This window comes from Microcebus murinus, chromosome 16 (assembly GCF_040939455.1).
Source record: "Microcebus murinus isolate Inina chromosome 16, M.murinus_Inina_mat1.0, whole genome shotgun sequence".
Classification (NCBI taxonomy): domain Eukaryota; kingdom Metazoa; phylum Chordata; class Mammalia; order Primates; family Cheirogaleidae; genus Microcebus; species Microcebus murinus.
This window is the reverse complement of record NC_134119.1, coordinates 8,397,099-8,409,783: the sequence shown is the minus strand read 5'-3', so window position 1 is coordinate 8,409,783 and position 12,685 is coordinate 8,397,099. Positions and strand designations below refer to the sequence as shown.

Sequence of the window (12,685 nt, the reverse complement as noted above, 5' to 3'; positions counted from 1 at the left end):
AGGGCTATTCAAAAACAAGTTGCAAACTGAATTGGACCCACCCAAACCATGACCTGGAAAACAAGGTCAGCAAGTGCAAAGGCCCTGAGGCAGGTATCAGTTTAATGTTGAAGCAGAAAGAAGGCCTGCAGAGCTGGGGCTTAGTAGGGAAGGAGGAGAAGATGAGACCAGAGGAATGGGCAGGGATATATATTTTAGTTTATATGTGACAAAAAAAAAATCACTGAAAATTTGTAAGCAGGGAATGTATGAATGTGTGTGTGTGTGTGTATGCAAAGGAGACACTTACATGTCCCCCTTACCGCAGCATAGCTCCCTGCAACTGCCACTCATCTCCTTCTGTGGCAGTTCCAGGAAGAGAAAGAAAAGCAAAGCCCGTGTCTAAAGAATGCTGCGTCTGTTGCTTTGGACTCCTCTCTTCTGCACTCCCCCCCCTCCTCTTCTCATATTCATTTTTCTTTTGCCTTTAAATAGGCCACTCGAAGCTGCACTGTCTAATTTTTCATAGGTGATCGACTGCTGAGTGGGGGTTTAGGTAGACAGAGGGAAGGCGCTGATAAGCCGGAGCACAGATTCTATTAGGGAAATGCAGAGGTAATTAATGAATCCTGCCAGTAATTGGGAAGGTGTGAGTCCCCGTAATATCGTAATGATAGTCATCCGTCTGCGAGCCCCCCGTCACTGTGAGCCATCCCTCATCGCTCTCTGATCTCAGACTCTTAGCCATGCAAATCTCCCTGACAGGACGCTATGTCTCTGTCTCCCTAATTGGGCAGTATAGAGTTGTTTATGGATATTGTCGGCATTTAGGCCTCAGTTGGAGGTTGTTCAAAAATCGTTAGCAAACTTGCCTTAACAGCATTGTCAAGTGTGTATTCCCCCGTTTCGATATCTGTTTTTAAGCTGGCAGAGGTTTGTGATGAAAATAAGTGATGCATTGTGTGGACTGGAGCTCTGTGTGTGATTGGTATTAAACCGTTTTTGAAGTAAAAACCAATTTACGGTAATTTCTCATCCCACTTAAGATAAAACTTCAGTTTGTGTGCAGGAATGGGATGCTTTTTTAATAGCATGTCCTCGGTTCTATAAAGAACATTGAGTATGTTAATGCCATCCTGAGACACAACCATTTGCAAAGATTACAGTTTTGCATCGAGACCGGTTTCTAAACATCCATCACCATTTAATTCCAAAGGAGCACCTTTTCCAGAACCATCTGCCACATTTTCTTGCCGATATTTTTTTCTGGATGCAAATGGCCACCCTTTTGTCTCCCCCAAACTGGTGTGATGAATTGTTTGAAATGCCATGAAATAGATTTTTTTTTAAAAAAAAAAGCCCTTATAACTCTGGTAAGTAAGCAAACTTGATGTTTTTACCATGATGTTTAAGAAGGATCTTTTAAATATTTAGAAAACATAGGAAGTACATTTTAATATATAATCCACACACTCTAAAAGTATTCAAATATGAACAGTACAATTCAGACTGCATCTGTATCAATTCTAAATAGGAGAGAAATTTTCAAGAGCCTCTGGTCTCTATTTTCTTCCCCGTGAAGGATGAAAGGGATGTCAGTGCCAGGGCAACACAGAGGCGGACTTTAGCCTTGATTCTTCCGTTCACCAGCCTGTGTGGCCTTGATTAAATCACCCAGCCTCTTCCAGCTCCAGGCTTCTCATCTGTCTCACCAACACTCAAATGCAGTTCCCAGCCTTGACACTATGAGTGTACATAATTCATGGAGAGGCCTTTGCAGTAGGACCCAAGAAGCCCTGCTAGGAGAACATGGACAAATCAACCCCTCCCAGCCAGTTTCCCCATCTGTAAAATGGGCCAGTTAATACAAACTTTGTCGGGTAGACTGAGAAGCAGAGATGAGGAGTTGAAAGTACCGTGAGGGGCTTGAGACCTGGAAGTCGCTCTGCCGACGGTGGCTGCTGCCTGCTGAAGCCCACGGAGCGCCAGGCCTGGTGTGCACCTGGCACTGGGCAGACATCCACGGAGCGGAGGGAGGAGGCAGAAGCGCCGCAGCACTGAAGAGAGGACTGGGAGGAGGCAACACATCCCTGGGCATGTCACCATCCTAGTGTGCCTGAGACTGAGGGGTTTCCCAGGACAGGGGACTAACCCCAGGACAAGAGTTCATCCTAAGTTTTAAAAGCCCTCCTCTTCAGCCCAGGAATCTGACGGGTCGTGATTTACTGAAGTCCCAGGTTCTCAGAAAACCTTCTCCATCTTCCATTTCTGACTCTGTTTGTGGATTAGTCCCAGTTCTCCGTAGAACCATCTGGCACATTCCAGAAACTATCAAGAAACAGAAATGGCTGCCAGGCAACGCTCTCCCTCCACAGAGGCTCCACCTCAAGTCCTCCGGAAAGTTCCATGGGCTCTCCTGACAATGACTGGCGGCTGCCCCTCTCCCCAGCTGTGGCTGTATGCAGTGTGTGTTGGGGGGAGACGGGGTAACACAGGGGACAGGCAGGGAAAGGAGTGGTGGGTCCCGCAGCGCCAATGCGCCAACTGCTGGGCCTCGCGGGAGGGAGCCGAGAGAGGTCCAGGCTGTGGGCGGGGAGCCTGGGGGAGCTGGTTGGCAGGAGCTAAGCAGGAGAGCCCCGTCAGCATTTCAAGGACAGGCTCGCTCGTGTTTTCCCATCCACCCCTAAGCAAACATTTGGACCTCCTCAAGTGTCCAAACTCACTGAATCTTTCCTCCATGGACATCCTAGCCCTGGAATTCTCTGAGATATGTCCAAGTGTCCAAAAGCCCTATAACCTCTGGGGCTTTAATCACAAATCTCCTCCCAGGGTGGTCTGTTCGAACGGCCAGGACCTTCTTACCAAAGTCCTCATTCATCCCAAATGGCCGACCAGCTGGACCATCTTTAATTTAAAGGTTTTATTTTGCAACTTGGCCCCCCAGCCCAACCCTGGTTTTTCTAAATCGCCATCCCTTGCCCCTTTGGATCTGAATGAAGAGCCTGTAACACACATATCTTCTGGGAGGCTCTGTGATGAGTATTACGGCCAACGTGGTTCAGAAACCTGAAGCCTAGACTAGAATGACACACATGCCAGGGCGTCCACCCTGGGATACGAACGTGCTGGCATTTCCCATTATAAAAAACACAGGCGAGAGCGACGAGAGGGAGAAACTTGAAGTGTAAGGAACTTTCCCGAATGCAGCAACTGCCGACCCTGGATGCAAACTGCTGTGCAGAATAATTGTCAAATGCTTGCATAAACACATAAATAAGATAAATTTATTTTCATTATTCATATTTGGTGCTCCTTCCTTCCACTATTTATGCCCTAAACAACAGTTACAGTAAATATAACGATAAAAAAACATGCCTACAGTGGACAGAAAGATGATCAAGAAGCCCTGATACACAGCAATTCATGTTGCCTCTTCACAATCACTAACGAATCTTAACCGGAGCCATGTTCCGTTCCCATGTGAGTGATAAGCAATGATTTATTAGGAAGTGTCACGAAATCGGAATGCCATACAGTAAGACATGAGCTAGTGGAAAATGTTTTCCCTGCTTCCCAACCTCATTACTCAAAGATGCGGTGTCCCTTCACCAAGCCTAATTTAACTGACTTTTCTGAGCACGCTGCTCATTGGCAATGGAAATTGGCCAAGTTGAGGATGTCCAGGAAAGCCTGGTGCCTAAATGCCACAGCCCCGGTCCAGCTGGTACCAGCGCTGGCCAAGGACACTGGAACTCTGCGAAGTGGCCAGCCTCCAGAACTATGATCCCAACAGTGACCTCAGCTCTCTGCCCAAGTGGCAGGGATGCAGATGCACTCAGGAAATGAAACCCACCAAGGGAGAAGGACCCCAAAGAGCAACTCTGACAACTTTGGACCTTGCGTTAGCCATGTCATGCTGCCCTACTTGGAGCGCATGCCTGGATCACTTCGGGCCCATCGGATTGCATAAGGAAGGCAGCTGAACCTGGCTCAGTGCCAGCTCTGCCACCTACCGCCGCAACTGGTGGGGAAGATTGCGTGACAGTCCCAGGTTTTTACCTGCCTTGTATCTGTGTCCTGCACCATGGCACCTTGCAGTGTCTCTTGTTCAGATTCTAGGCTCAGATCTGACTTGCTTTGGCCAATCAGATGTCAGCAGGTATGATGCAAGCAATGCCTTGGAAAGAGCTTGCGCCTCTGCCATTGCTACTAGAACCTGCCCAGGCTAGCCTGCTGGGAGATGCAAGAGACACAGAGCAGAGCCACATCACTGTGGTCGTCCCAGCCTCAGGACAGGCAGGGAGCAGGGGGTCAGCTTTTCCACTTTTCTCTACTTCTTCTGCCTTCTTCTTCTAGGCCCCCTCTTTCTTGCATGGCTGTTGGATCTTGAGAGGAGGGTTGGCAGAATGGGGGACACATATTCATAAATTCTCCTATAAATGAACTGCTATTGCAACCCTCCCTGTCAGCAGATGTCCCATGTGGGGCAGGAGTGGGGTCCACAGAAGCCCAGTTCCTAGTATGGAAGATGTGCTCCATTCAGGATGTTTCTTTTTTGTTTCTTTATATAGAGCTGGGGTCTCACTATGTTATAGCTCAGGCTGGTCTCAAACTCTTGGCCTCAAGCAATTCTCCTGCCTCGGCCTCCCAAGTGCACAGATTACAGGCATGAGCCACGGCGCCCTGCCCACTCGTGGGTCACTTTTCATCCTCTTGCCACTAAGGGTCCCTGTCCCCTCTAGGGCTGGATGCCCGTAAGTAGCAGGACAGCTCTTGCCCTAATGAAAACATACACACCTTTTTCTTGCCAAAACACTGTAGAAGTTCAACCTCTCTGCCTCTTGTCCCCCCTCCCCCATCCTCCTGCAATAACCTCTGCTCCTTCTCAGCAGTCACAGAGTGTGGGTCACCGTCCGTTGCGTAAGCGCCACCCACCAGGCACTCAGAAGCCAATCTCCCCTTCCTGCTGCAGCCCAGTCCCTTTCTGTGTTTCCCATCGGGCCACCCTCCCGACTTCTGTGTGTCCCCTCCACAAATTCCTCCATGGGTTCTGGTGGTCTTCTTCTAGATGGGCTGCTGGCAGGAAGGACAAATGGTGACTGGTGGCCTATTCTGCTACCGCTCAATCAATCCCATGGGAATGAGTATGACAGCTCCCCCCTCCCCTTTTTTAAACTCTTTATTTTGAAATAATTTTAGACTTAGAGTTGCAAAATAGTACAGAGAGTTTATGAATACCCTTTACCCAGCTTCCTCTAAGGTGAATATCTTACCTAAGCATGATGCCATTGTCAAAACCAGGAAATTGACGCTGGTTCGATACCAGTGACCAAAGTACAGATCTTATTTGAATTTTACCACTTTTTTACCCGAATGTCCTTCTGCTGATCCAAGATCTAATTTAGGTTCTCACATTGAATTTAGTTGTTATGCCTCCTTCTCTTTCCATCTGTGACCATCCCTTGATCTCTCTGTGTCCTTTATGAACTTGACACTTCCGTAAACACTGGTCAGGTATTTTGTGGAATGTCTCCCACTTTGGGTTTGTCTGATGTCTTCTTATGGTTGGATCGACGTTGTGAATTTTCGGCAAAAATACCAATGCTGTGCCCCCATCAATGCCTTATAGCAGGGTTTTTGTGATGTTGGCAGGCCTCACTGCTGGTGATGTTACCTTTGATCATGTTGTTAGGTAGTGTCTGGCAGCTTCCTTTCAAATAGGAGGTATAGTCATCTAAGTACTTAACTCTGTGTCTTAAGCCAAAACATCATGAAACAGGAAAATATCACTCAGTATCCTGTTACGCTAACCGTGTGACTTGGAACATATGATTTGATCTTTCTCCAGACCACATACTCCTCGCCTGGGAAAGCAGAATAACAACAGGACCACCTTTAAGAATTACTGCAAAGACTAGTGATCATCTAGGCAAGAAGGCAAATGGCCCAGGAGACCCTCAAAAATCAATGCCTCTAAGAACACCTTGAAGAATTTGCATACATTATTGCCAACCTTCACCCAAAAAGTGGTGCACATAATCATCACCTATTTATGGAGAAGAAGCCTAGAACTTGAGGATGTAGGTGACTCGCCAAATCACGTCATTCCCCTGTGTCAGAGTCTCTGACTCACCAACCTCCGAACGCTTTGCTGTGGTCCTCCCCAGCTGGCCCCAGACTGCCCTTTTGAGATTAGCAACTGCTCCTAATCCCTGAAAGGCAGGGTCCCCTAGCAGTGAAATGTGTCAGAGAGCCCTTGGTTTAAATCCCAGGTAGGGTCCTTTGGGCGAGCTGTTTGGAGCCTCTCCTCCTTTCCAAAGGACCTAACTCGCCAGGTAGTTGTAAGGAGTAAACAAATAAATAAAGGTTTCCAGCATCGTGCATAGCACGTAGTAAGCATGCAAAATTACATGTGTAATCAACAAATATTTGTGAGGCACCCACTGTGTGCCAGGCGCTGTTGATGGCTCTGTCAGTAACCCCTGACCAAGGCAGAAATGTCCCTGTCCTCACTGAGTTTATATTACGATGGCTAAGACAGAAAAATAAGGAAACAAATAGTATACCATCACATCTCTTAAGCAATGTGCTGGTTGGTGGATTTACCAGCAATTCCCCAAATGAGCCTGTGTCCTTATGCCTGGCTGTCCCCTCGACATGGATTAACTGCCTGCTCCTCTGTCACATATTAAAATTCCACCCCCTTTTTCAAGGCCTAGCTCAGCTTCCATCTATTAGTTATTTTTTTCTTGATTCTTTAATTTGATCAATTACTTCCTTGTGGGATCTGCCTTCCCACCCCCACTAATGCTATTATTTGTGTACACATTAATCACTACCCCATGAGCTTCCAGAGCAGCCTTTGCTCTCCTTTGGCAACATTGATCTCCTTTTTGTTACATGGTCTGTGTTCTAGTTTCTTCACCAGACTAAGTCTGTTCCCTGAGATCCGAGACTACATCTGCCTAATATACTTATTGAGATCCCCTTATGGAGCCTGGGGCAGGTGCTCAAATGTTTGTTGATTGAACAAATACATCAACAAACGGACAGGTCTTAACCCTCTTGCTGAACAGTGATTCTTAGAAGGCAGCAGCCCTACCTTACTCATTTAATATTTGTGGGAATGAACTGAGACATAGCAGTATTGGACATATTTGCTCCACCAATTATTTTGCTTGTGTTTTTGGTCTGGTCTCTCTTTGGGGGAGACCTCTCCCTCTTTAAATACATCCTTCCCTTTTTGGAGAGTTTTTTGCTATGCTGCAGGAATTACGTGAAGGCAAAAGAAAGAATACACGGGAGGCATTTTTGTTGCCTTGGCAATGAAGTGCTTCAAAACTCTCAGGGATTGCTTTTTGTTGCCAGTATATAGTCCCTGACTTTTCTTGAACTCACGCAAAATCCACAAATGGGCCATCTGCCTTTATCCTATTATTGTTGATGATTTAATAAGGGATTATTACTAATTTTACTGGAAAGGAGACTCTAATGACCACATTTTTCTCTCCAGTACTCACACAGACTGCCAGGAAAAGAAAAACAAAAAGTACCAGTTGTGGTTTTAAAGGTTTATCCCCTCCCTACGAAGTCCTTCTCTTTTCTCCCAGTAACCCATTCTCCAGTCCCAGAAGCCAAAAAATAAAAAAAAGACCATGAGTCTTACTTTCCCAGCCTAAAATACACACTTTTGGAAAACAGATTGGAAAATCTTTCCGGTAAAAAGTTTGCTGAAACTCCAAACCAACAAGCCATATTGTTTATGTTGCTCATGAAGAATTTTTAAAATCTATTCTAGATAAAGAACAGCCTCAATTTTTTAAACAGCATACATGCAGGACAAGGATCGCCAGTGACGGTTCCTCTTTGTGATGAAATGCAATTTTCTCATTTTCACGTAACCATTTTGGTCTAAAGCTTGACTGATTAAAATACCTCATTGTACAACAGAGAATAAACCACTCATATTTTTATAAATCATATGTACCAAATCTGTTTAGGAAATCCTATCTACTAGATAAGCAATATGCTGGACTAAAGCAATAATTCTTTTGTTGAAAATGTCTGTGCTGACTTCAACGACCTAGAATACTTTGTTGTATCTTGTCTGTATAGCCCAACCACACTGGCTCTCTTTTAGTTTCTTTTCCGAGTCAAACTTCTTCCAGGCTCAGGGCCAAATATTTTGGGACTTCTCCTAAGAATTCTCTTTCCTCAATTCTTTAGCCATATGACTTAGTTTACCCAATTCCTCGGATGCTGGCATAAAAGACTCTCCTTACAGAAGCCTATTATGACACTGCCTCTTCTCTGAGACACACCCAAGCACACATGCAGACCAGGTCAGAACCCCCTGTCATTCTCCTCCTGCTCTTCCCCCCATCAAGTTTGCCTCCATTGTAATGTTTTTATTATTTCTGTGCACGTCTGCCCAAGTCAGTTTCCTCACTAGGCCATTCACTCCATAAAGCTAGGCATTGTTTCAGTCTTGATCATCACCTACTGCAGTAGGCACACAGTCAACATGCAATAGGTATTTGTGGAATGAATGAATTTGCTGGGAGGGTCTGGGAGAACCCAGGTGAGAAGAGCTTTAGGAAGCAGGTCAAGGTCAAACCTGAGGATGGACTGACTTAAAGCTCCTCAAGAAAGGGTGGCCTGCAAATAAGGATCCAAGTTATAGTCCAGAAAAATAGCCAAGGCTATAGCCAAGACAAGAGCATTCTCATCAACTGTAAAAAAAAAAAAAAAAAGTTCATGCGATGAGTCAAGGCAAGTGGTTTAGGGCTGAAACTAAACAGTGTGAGGGGCTTAGAGGACCGACTTTATGTAACCCAGGGTCCAGCCTTAGAGTTGAAAGGAGAGTCTTGAGCCCTAACACCATCCCTTATTAGCTACAAGAACTAGAAGAAAATCATTTTCTCTCTCTGAGCCTCGATGACTTGACCTGTAAAATGGGAATAGAACCCCTACGTCTACAATAGGGTAGTGTAGTATGAAAGAATATTATGTATATGAAGGTACATGTCATGCTTCTTCCAAGTTCTCCTACTCAGTTTTTCCAAAAAGCTTCTACTCAGAAATGTAGAAGCTTTTCTACAGAGTAGAAGCTCTACTTCCAGAGTAGAGTGGAAGCTCTGCTTTTTCTTTGTGTTTTTCTCAAGGCATGCTTGATTTGCTGTTAGATGTGGCTGCCTTATGCATGCTCCATAGACTGGAAGCTGCTTGAAGGGAAGAAACAGGTCTCACTCACCATAAATCTGTTGGACCCTTGGCGGCCCACAGGTTGAGCTGGGGATTAAAAATGCCTGGCCTTCAGGGGTCTGATGCATGAAAGAGGACTGTTGGATTATAAATCAGTTACCAGGCTACATGCCATCCCTCCACACGGATCCACTCCTTGGAAGCTATCTGACTTTATTTATCTACACAGCACAAACGAGACGCTTGATAAATACTGAATGAACGGACGGATGAATGAATGAATGCATTTGTCTTTGGTGAGGCATCGCAAGAAAGAAAAAGAAATTTAACTTTGTCTTCTAGACTTTGAATGCCTCTGCCAACAACTAAATATCTTCCAGGGAGGGCAGATGGCGGCCTGTACAATGAACAATTTAATCTTCAGAAAATGGAACAACTTTGCCAGCAAACTCCATTTTTCTCTACGAACACATTGTCAATAACATGTGCTCTCAAATATGTAGTGAAATTGATGACTGGGCCCTGATTTATGGAAACAACAACAAATTAAATGATTACCTTTCTTTTTCCTAGCTCAGGGTCCTTCAGACCAGCCATGATTTTTTTCCCTGTGCTCTAATAATAGAGGGGGTCTAATTAAAATACCTCATTGTGTGATTACGTGCGAGGAGTGGAGGAAAGAGAGCGGAATGTTCAGAGTATCTTAATTTAAAACTAGGAAGAGAAAAACCACTTATGTGATAATGAAGATTAACTTAGGAAGATTCACTTTCATTCCCCACATAAAAGCAAGTATTGAGGAAATCCTTCCTACAAACCCTTTTGTGGCCACTTATTTGGCCCCTTGCAGAAAACTTTTTTGGTTTTGGATAGACTTAAGGTTTTGGATTTGGGTGAGACTAGACCAGGGTCAGGGAGGGGTACTCAGAGAAATGGAATTCTCTAGACAGTAACCATGCTAGATATTTAGAACTATTCCTAAGAATTACAGCCTCTTTTGGAAGGAGTTCCTATCCTAAGACCTCTCCTTCTAGAATGGTGGTTCTGAGCTTGTATTTGGGTCAAGAACTTGTCTGAGAATCTGATGAGAGCTACAGATTCTCTCTCCAGGAAAAATAAGTGTGTATTTACAACTTCATAATCACACGTATACAGAAATACAAAATTGTGCTTAGTATCATCTCGTCTTTGCCATAAACTTGAACAACTTGAGTGACAAATGCTACTCTGCATTCCAGGCTTCACTAACCTGTCTGTGACACTCATCCAAGATTAAGACCTGCTTGACTTAGAGGACCCTTGGTTTCCTTGGGCCATGAAAGTTCTTCACCGTCTAAGGCTGTGGATCTTTCCAACCATCTGGTGAAGCCCATGGAGCCCTTCTCAAAACTCATGTTTTTAAAGACATGAAATAAAATACTTAGGGGCTGAAAAAAAATTATTGAAATGCAGTTATCAAATATTAAAGAAACCAATTTGTGATATAAAAATATATGAACTTCTTTATACACATTAAATAGCATGACCAGCACTACAGCTAATCACTGCTGTAATTTCAAAGTAATGATGAGCACACATAATCTTGCAAGATATATGCAACAACTATAATGTGACATTAAATATCTGTGACATTTAGGTTAAAATATTGGTGATAAAAATCACAATACCGCTACTACTATTGTGATTTGGTGTCTACATTCATAATTGAAGGAAACGCTGAATTTCAGTTAGAGGTTAATGCAATCAAATTAGATGCAATTTTCATTCCCACCCAAGTTCATGGATCCCCTGAATTCTGTGATGGATGCCAAGTGAAGGTTCCCTGCTAGGAGTTTCTCACAGTGTGGAAATGACCTTATGTGTGTTTGGCTTCCCCTCTCACTTCACCCTCAAGCCTGCTTCACTTCATCTTACTATTTACTGAAACAGCTCCTAACTTAAAGGGCATTAATATGAATAGGGCATATATTGACTCTGACGGTACAAATTAAACATCCTCCATGCCTATGGTGCAAAGGTAGTTAAGGACAAAAGAAGAAAGGGCTGTTTGGTGAAAACTTATTTGGCTGGAACATAAGCCAAAGAAAGCCATCCTGTTTCAGATTGAATATCCAACACCTAGCCCAGCATTGAGTGCCGGAAAATCTCTGGACACATAATTACTCAATTAAGGAATAAATATCAACAGTCAGTTAGCAAAGAGTAAGATAGACCATTCTCAAGTGTTTAATCCAAGGGCCTAACCGTGGGTGGATGTCTCTGCCTGGAGACGTTTCGAGGAGAAGGAACCCATGGCTAGCTAGAGAGAAGTCACTCCCATAGGTGTTGCACAGGTATTGGAAAAGAGCTATTTCCAAAGGCAGCAGGGGATAGAAACTGAAAACTTCTTCTGCAAAGAGCCAGACAGTTTCATACAGTGCAGACCATCCAGTCTCTGTCACAACTACTCAACTCCGCTGTTGTGGCATGAAGGCAGCCATGGATGTAAACAAATGCGCATGGCTGTGTGCCAATAAAACTTTATTAACAAACACTGACATTGAAATTTCATATCATTTTCACATGTCATGAAATATTATCCTTCTTTTGATTTTTTTCAACCCTTTAAAAATATAGAAACCCTTCTGAGCTCAGAGGCCATATAAAAATAGGCAACAGGTCAGATTTGACCCAAGGGGCATAGTTTGCCAACCTATACAATGGAGGTCACAGCTCTGGGTTGTTGGTGGGTTGGTTTGGACCAGTCTGGGCTGAGGCCCCCTCAGCGCTGGCTTTGATAATATTCCCTTCCATGGCCCGAACCCTTCCAACCACCTTTGGGGATTGGTACCTGTGGATGCTTTACCTGGGCATGCATTCCTCCAGGTCCCCACGTGCCTGTCCCTTTCTCATCTTTGAGGTCTTTATTCAAATGTCACCTCCTCAGAGAGGCCTCCTCCGGCCCCTTCTCCAACAGCCTTACTGATATTCACACCTGCACCACTCACTCCCCCCTGCCTGCTTTATGATCTTCACGCACTCACCTTACCTGGCACGGTCTTGACAACTCATTCGCATGCTGTCTTCTTGCCCTCTGGAATGCAGACTCCCTGGGGGCCGCGGTGCTGTCTCGTCCCCTGTGTCAAAACAGCAGAAAGTAGCAGGCATGAAGCAAATGCTTCCCCGATACTTGCTGAAAGAATTGAAGTGCTTACTGGTAAGGCAAGAGCAAAAAATGCACAGCAAAAAATTTTGCTACCTCCCCTGGCCTAGAGGTCATCAGCCATTATTATTATCACATAAAATTATAATGATAATTTTAGTAGTAACTGAATATGGTTTTCAAATAAAATTTCATGTGAAGCCCAATATATGAGAGATGAAAATGAAGTTGTTTTGCTTCAAGTGAAGGTAGAAAGTCCCAAAAAGACTCTCTCAGTTACACACCCCTGACCACTTCTGGAGATTTCCGCATCCTCTTCCCTTCTGAGGAGCTCTTTAAAAGTCCTTCTCTTGGTCTAAA

General features: G+C 44.5%; 1 protein-coding gene and 1 long non-coding RNA gene across 4 annotated transcripts in view; one reads left to right on the top strand and one right to left on the bottom strand.

Moving 5' to 3' along the window:
- Positions 1-12,685, top strand: part of TSHZ2 (teashirt zinc finger homeobox 2) — a 437,987-nt gene that overhangs the window by 409,734 nt on the left and 15,568 nt on the right. The window lies entirely within an intron of this gene.
- LOC105864364 (uncharacterized) overlaps positions 1-12,685 on the bottom strand; it is a 60,124-nt gene that overhangs the window by 46,861 nt on the left and 578 nt on the right. Inside the window, exon 2 of the long non-coding RNA XR_012923674.1 lies at positions 12,212-12,299. This is a non-coding gene — a long non-coding RNA (uncharacterized LOC105864364). The remainder of the gene's footprint in view (positions 1-12,211; positions 12,300-12,685) is intronic.